The sequence below is a fragment of the Pongo pygmaeus genome, chromosome 2 (assembly GCF_028885625.2).
Source record: "Pongo pygmaeus isolate AG05252 chromosome 2, NHGRI_mPonPyg2-v2.0_pri, whole genome shotgun sequence".
Lineage (NCBI taxonomy): Eukaryota > Metazoa > Chordata > Mammalia > Primates > Hominidae > Pongo > Pongo pygmaeus.
In genome coordinates this window covers 177,063,818-177,071,446 of record NC_085930.1, presented here as the reverse complement: position 1 = coordinate 177,071,446, position 7,629 = coordinate 177,063,818, and positions in this window count along the sequence as shown.

Below are 7,629 nucleotides of genomic sequence, written 5' to 3'. Positions count from 1 at the left end.
GACACATATTTTCAACATAGAAAATACTTGGGGCTCATCTCATTGAGCATAGCCAAGCAGCTAAGGATGTGGAACTACATATGGTGGTGGTTCTAAATTGGTGCCTAAACAGTCCAACAGTGTGAAACAGGGAATGACCATCACATTAAAAGGAGCACTGGGTTCTTTTAGTCACCATATATTTCTTTAGAGCAAAGTAGAAATCTTATTTGTGTGTCTAGACTAATTCTTTTTTTGATATTCGAATCAGTCACTGAACAAAGTCACTCTTTTAGTTGTCACGGTGGTTGATTTACAGAATGTTAGTGTTACAAAGTTTATTGGAAGACACTGAAACTGAACTTTACATTTTCTATATGAGAAAACTGAATACAGATAGGTGAAATCAATGCCTTGGGCTCTCCCTGCTACTTCATGGCAAAACCAGGCTCTAGAGCCCTGCCCAGTGGCTTTTCCTCTACACCAGTGGTTCCCCAACTGGGTTGTGCATTAGAATCACCTGAAGAGGCCAGGCCCAGTGGCTTACATCTGTAATCCCAGCACTTTGGGAGGCTGAGGCGGGCAGATCAGGAGGTCAGGAGTTCGAGACCAACCTGGCCAATATGGTGAAACCCCATCTCTACTAAAAATAGAAAAATTAGCCAGGCATGATGGGACATGCCTGTAGTCCCAGCTACTTGGGAGGCCAAGGCAGAAGAATCGCTTGAACCCAGGAGGTGGAGGTTGCAGTCAGCCGAGATTATGCCACTGCACTCCAGCTTGGGCAACTCCATTTAAAAAAAAAAAAAAAATCACCTGAAGGGTCTAGCAAAAAAAATAGTGACACTTGAGCCTCATTCTAGACCAATTAAATCAGAATCTCTGGGGTGTGGGTATAGGGCATTGTACTTTTAAAAGCTTCTCAGATGATTCTAATATGAAGCCAGAGCTGAGTGGCATTTTATGCCACTCTCTTGCGGAGTAAAAATATTTACAAATATTAGCTGATGGATTCAGTTTTTTTGCCTTTGCTCTCTAAGTGTTGATGCTGAAGCATCTATTGCCTTAGGGTGTGATAGAGAAAAAGCCAAGGGCAAAAAAGTCATTGTTCACCTTTGATTTTCAAGATAGACTTTAAAAAGTGTTTAGCAAAAAGAATTTGAAAGCTAGACTTTCGATGGCAAGGGCAAGGCTCTTGAGAGACAAAAGGCTTTTCTGAATTCCAAAATCTTTCTTTCTAGTATCAAAAGTCAGAAGCTGTTGGACTCAGACATGGAGTACAAGTGAACCACGTAAGAGGAAAATATCGGGCTATGTTGAAAGAGGCATCTCCAACTACACAGAAATGAGGGTACAACATTAATGATGACTACTCTCTTAGAGAAAGCTGGAAGCAAACAAAAGATGCGTGTCTTAGGCTGGCTACCTGATGTAGAGAAACAGACACGATAGGAAAGAGAGAGAGGAGAGAGAGAGAGAGAGAGAGAGAAATTTTTAAGGAATTGACTCAAGTGATCATGGAGGCTTGCAAATCCAAAATCTACAGGGTCAGTTTATAGGCTGGAGACCCAGGGCAGAGCCAATGTTGCAGTTCCAGTCCAAAGGCCAACTTCTAGAAAGATTTATTCATGTAGGAGGAAGAGGGTGCCAGGGGAGTCTTATTCCATTCAGGTCTTTAACTGATTGGATGAGGCTTACCTACATTACATAGAGCAAACTGTTTTACTGAGAGTTCACCAATTTAAATGTAACCCTCATCCAAAAAATATCCTCACATAAACATTCAGAATAATGTTTGATCAAATTTCTGGGTACAGTTACCCTACCAAGCTGATACATAAAATTAACCATCACACCTAGTATATGCCCAGTTGTGCTTCTGTTACCTGTGACAAATCCATACGGGTCTGCAGCAACCTCAATTCTTGCCTCCTCAGAAGAAAGAATTGAACTGAGGGGCATAAGGCAGAAGAAGAGATGGAGCCAAGTTTTACAGCAGGCATGGAAGTTTATTAAAAAGCTTTAGAGCAAGAATGAAAAGAAAGTAAAGTACTCCAAGTGGGCATTTTGGAAGTCAAGTGTGGAATTTAACCTTTTGACTTGGGGTTTTATATGCCAGCATACTTCTAGTGTCTTACATCCCATTTCCTTTGATTCTTCCCTTAGGGAAAGCTGCCGGCATGCGTGGTGGTCTGCTAGTACTTGTGAGGTAAGCATGAGCGGTGTGTTTACTGGAGTTGTACACATACTCACCTGAGGTGTTCTTCCCTTTTCCAGTGAAATGTCCCCAGAAGGTCATATACCAGTTAAACTCTACCATTTTGCCTCTTAATACACATGCTCAAGCCCATTCACACAATTCCTGAAATCTTATTGGGAAGCTGCCGATCACCAGTTACAGGCATTTTTGTCTATTGGGAAACTGCCTTGCCCTGGCTCTGGCTACAACCAATTATTATTTTAGAGAGGTAGTGTGACAATCACCTGACACCTCACCATCACCTGATGGTTGCCTGACATTCCTGGTGGAGTAGGGGAGGCGTCTCCTGCCCCACTCATACCTGGCTAGCTACGTACGGTAACACTTCTGCCAAACCTCTCTCTTACTCTCTCCTTTCTGTTGTGCCCCAGCCAAAATTCAAGGAGGAAGAATATCTGCTCATAGATGGATTTTAGGGTCAAAATGCAAAATGATTTATAGGAGGCAACTTTATATACCAGAGGGACAACATGAGGATCCACACATTCTAAAGCTTTATTTATTGTTAGAATTTTTTTAAGTGAGGAGAGAAGCTACATATAGAATAGCACAGGATCCAAAAAGGTTACCCCAGCGTCTTGAATATTGTAGCTGCTAAATAAATATTAGTTGCCCTGGAAAAAATATTTATCTATCAGAATATAGATATCTGTAAAAAATAAAGTTTCTGATTCATATCTAATGGTTCGCCTGCTGTTACAGCTTTTAAATCAGAGCTAGATTGTGTAATGTCTTTTGTGTAGTTGGAAGAGCTGGGGAGAGTTAAGTATGGGGAAGAGCATGGGCAGAGATGTGCAGATACTCTCCGTCAAAGTTTTGAGTACTAGAACAATAACGCACAATAAAATTAATTTTCTCTGTACAAATTTATGTTCTTTCACCTGTGAGTTATTTTCTGTGTTTACGCATGGTAATTTACTGAGAAAAAATGACATTAAGATTTCTTAAAATGCGTTGTGGATGGAAAATAATTTTAAAAGCAGAGAAAATATATGTAATCATTGAACAGGTGTCTGCTTGCAAAAAGAAGTAAATAAACATTTAGAAACAATTCATCAGAATAAGTTTTACTTCTAAAATATGGTGGACAATATGCTCTGTGGATACTTAGTACAAATTCATTTGAAAGACATTTTAGCTCTTTTACTCAGTGATCAATTGCTGTGTCTTTATTTTTATTTTAGAAAGCCAAAAAGAGAGAGACTATAATTACTCTGAATAATATAGACCAATATTCAGCTATTCATTTGCATTTTATAGCTCTGTGTGACAATAAATATACATTTATATTAGTTCCTTATTTTAATCCTTCATTTGGGCAACAAGGGATTGCTATAATATTAGCTTTTTGTGTAATGTGATATGCATAGGGAACATCTTTTACCTATCTAAGACCATATTGACAATAGATTGAGAATCCAGATGACTGGAATCTATGAGACTTATTCAAGATATTGCTTTGATGGTTTATAGTTGGTTTTGACTTAGGTCAAATAAGATACAATGTTCAATTTGAAACTATCAGCATATTTGTATTTCACATGTAACCACATACTCTAATATTGACAGTAAGTTGAGATTAGCATGACATTTTAGCCACAGGACTCTGGAATACCAAAATCCTTCTCTAGAAAAATACCTCTCACAATTTTCTGGAAAGAGATAAGTGACGATGACAATTACCAGCTAAACAAAATAACACTTTATTAAAAATTGAGTCTTTGCTACTCCAAAAGCCACTAACAAAGTCTGGTAAATTGTGCTGGGATTCAATAGAACTCATGCCTAAGTGATATACAAGAGTGGCCATCATCCTGTTGAGCTGACACTTAGAAAGAATCACTACTATAGAACAAAAGCTGTATCTGCTAGCTCCGAAAGACATGGAGGCAAGGAAGCAGAAAAGAGTTTTTTCTCCATTCGCCCAGCACTGAGTTAGCCTAGACCACTTGCTGTAGACCTTCAAAGATCAAGGCAAGGTCTCCTGCTGTGCAGGAGGGTGGAAGAAAAAAAAAGTCTCTCTCTCTCTCTCTGTGTGTGTGTGTGGTGTGTGTGAGAGAGAGAGAGAGAGAGACAGTCAGAGATAGACAGAAAGCTGGTACCCTTACCACTTTTCAAGTGTGGAAGAAGGAAAACTGGGGAAAGCAAAATCAAAGCCCTCTTGAAAACTCCAGCTGTAGAAAACTCAGCATGTCAGCAACCAGTGACCAAGCAGTTCAACTCTAGCTCCTTAGGTGGAAGGAGAAGGAGAGGAAGGATAGAACTGCTGACTATTGAGCTGATTTGGTCATGGGAAGGAGGTAGAAAAGAAGCCCAGAACAACCTCAAGGCTAACATCTGTCCCATAGATAAGTTCATGATTCCATGAGATTTTTGGTTTTCACAAAATATTTTTTCAGCCATATAATGTTTATTTCTTTAGACTCATGACATACATATTTTTAAAGTTTTCCAGCTCCAGAAATATAATTTCAAGGAGTATACACTCAAAGTTCACTCACCTACTCAATACTCATGGAGAATAACCCTGAGGTTTTTGAGTGGTATAAAGAAGAACTAAGGTGAATCTTCCCTTGAAGAAACTTCCTTTTTAGTAGTCATTGTCGAAAATAACTAGCATACAAACTATTAAGTAAAAATTGCCATAAAATATATATAGCTCAAGGACACTGAGAGCTTAGAGAAAAACAAAGATTTTTTAAGCAACAAATTTCACTATGATTTGTATAAACTCGTATAATCAGTTTTGAAATGACCGTTTAGAAATTATAAACAGAACGCATATAATACTTCTTCTGAAGAGACAAAAAAGCAGAAAGCAAGTATACACCTGAATGATTCAAATATTGATGCATGTGCTCCAAAGCTCTAAAACTAATTAGATATTTTGTTTCATGATTGCAATTAGCCTTTAAAAAAACAGGCATCTATTAACATAGTTTGGCATTATAATGACAAACAATTAGTGATAATTGTTCTATTCTGGAAAGAAATAATAAATGGAAGTAGTTGGCTTCTAAAAAAATTAAAAAGTAAGCTTGCTAACTTAATTTTTAAAATTTGGTATGGGGAATTTATTTTAGGAATCTTCCACTTTGGACGTACAAAGAACTTGAAGAAAATAAAATTCTTTTTCTTGCTTTGACTATTTCTCATTAGCTTTCCCTTACCTTTCCTCCACCTTCCTAACCCCACAGACTCTTACGTTACCCATTTACATTTCCACTGGAATATTAGAGAAAATATCAGAGTATTTTCAAGAGCCTGGAAGCTGAGAAAAATTCCCTATAAGATGGAATTAATTATAATCACTTGAGAGATTTGAATAATTAGTTGAAAGTTACAGAAGGCAGATATCAGCTCAATATAAGGAAGAACTCCCTGAAGATTAGGAAGAATTAAAAACCATTTTCTTAGATGTTTCCAATACCTCAGTTTATTCAAAGGCGAATTGGAAAGTCCTTTACTGGATATTGTAGAGCTGATTGATGTAAGCATTCATTGGGACTGGTGAAGAGCTAGGCTTGTTGATATGTAAGTTTTCTTTATGAACTGAAAGGCTTTCTGTCACTGAAATTATTTTCCAACAAAGGAGTTATTCACATTATGTTTCTGTCTCAGAAAATTGTGTCCCCTACACAATTTATTCCCTGAAATTGTTTTGACCTGATCCATCCAGATAATCCTGCACCTGGTAGACATGGGACATTCAGGGGAAGAATGAACTTGGGACACAAAATTAGATATGAGATGCTAAGTTGCACATGCACATTCTTTTTATACCTATTACCTCCAGTGTATTGGAGAATAATTAAATATTTCAGAAGGGTGGATGTAACTATAAGTTTTAGGATGAGAGCTTGGTGTCATTCAGTTGAGTTAAATAGAATGTGGTCAGATGTCAACCATCTTTGGCACTTATGCACAAAATTTCCACAAATATAGTTTGATTGCTGATAAAAATCCATGCATTCTCCAAAACTGTACACCTTCTGGTATGCTAAAACCATGGAGAGAGTGGCTCAGATCTCTGTGCATTATAGAAGATGCAAGAAAGTACTACAAAGGTCAAGTGAGCAGATATACTAGAAACTACAGCAATGCAATTATTGGATATGTCATTATGGGTCACCACTGATGACTGGTAGAACTACCACCACTACAGTGAGTAGACAGACTCAACTTTGGGGTTTGATGTTATTTCGTTTATAGGTCTCCTAATCAGTCCCACTCTGGCATAGATAGATATTACCAACTTCGGCCAAACTGCTCATAGAACCTGTACAGGACATCAGATTGCAACATCAACACATATCTTCAGATTAGCATGATCTACATCTTGAGACCCTTACCAGTGAGCCTAGCCTTCCTCATAGCTAAGCAACCCAGCACTTGTTATCCTTGTATAAAACCTATGATTTTCTTGTCAGTTAGCATGTTTTTGCCTGCAAGAAGCAGATAACCCAACATAAAGTAGCTTAAACAATAAAATAATTTGTTGGCTGTCATAACTCTCCAATTTCCTATGCCCTTATAACGTCGATTTCCAACACTGTTGCCCTAAAGTTTTCAATATATTTCACCTAAGCTTTTTTTTTCAACTTTTATTTTAGATTCAGGCAGTACATATACAGGTTTGTTACCTGGGTATATTGCATGATGCTGAGGTTTGAATTATTCCGTCACCCAGGTGCTGAGTATAGTACCCAATAGTTAGTTTTTGAGTCCTTTTTCCCTTCTCTTCCTCCCACCTTTAATAGTCCTCAGTGTCTGTTATTGCCATCTTTACGCCTATGAGACCCAATGTTTAGCTCCCACTTATAAGTAAGAACATGTGGTATCCATTTCACCTAAACTTTTGAAGTTGTATCCTACATGGTAATTCTGTCATTCATTAATAATTTCCTACAATAGCCATTTATTCATTCATTCAACATTTCAAGTGCCTGCTATCCTGTTTTGGGGGGAAAATACATCATTGAATGAGTTATGTTGCAGTCCCTAAATTTAAGGAGGTGTGTTAGTAGGGAGAGGGTAGGCTATGGTGCAACATCAAATGATAACAGAGGTTTACTCTATAACTATCCATCGTTTATAGAATGACTGTGGCTTTGCTCCATGCCAGGTTTACTTCAGGACCTAGGCAGACAGGCCTTGATCTGGAAATTTGCCCACTGGTATGGCACAAGGAAAGAAAGTGTGACAAGGCACAAACTGTTTCTCAAATTTTCTGCCTGCAAGTGACCTATATCACATTCATTTATATTTCATTGCTCAAAGGAAGTTGCTTGACATAACTGACTTCAATAGTGAGGGAATCATACACCTCTTCCAAGGAAGGCACATGGATATTGGTAAAGAGTAGTGCAATCAACCATGTGACATTAAAA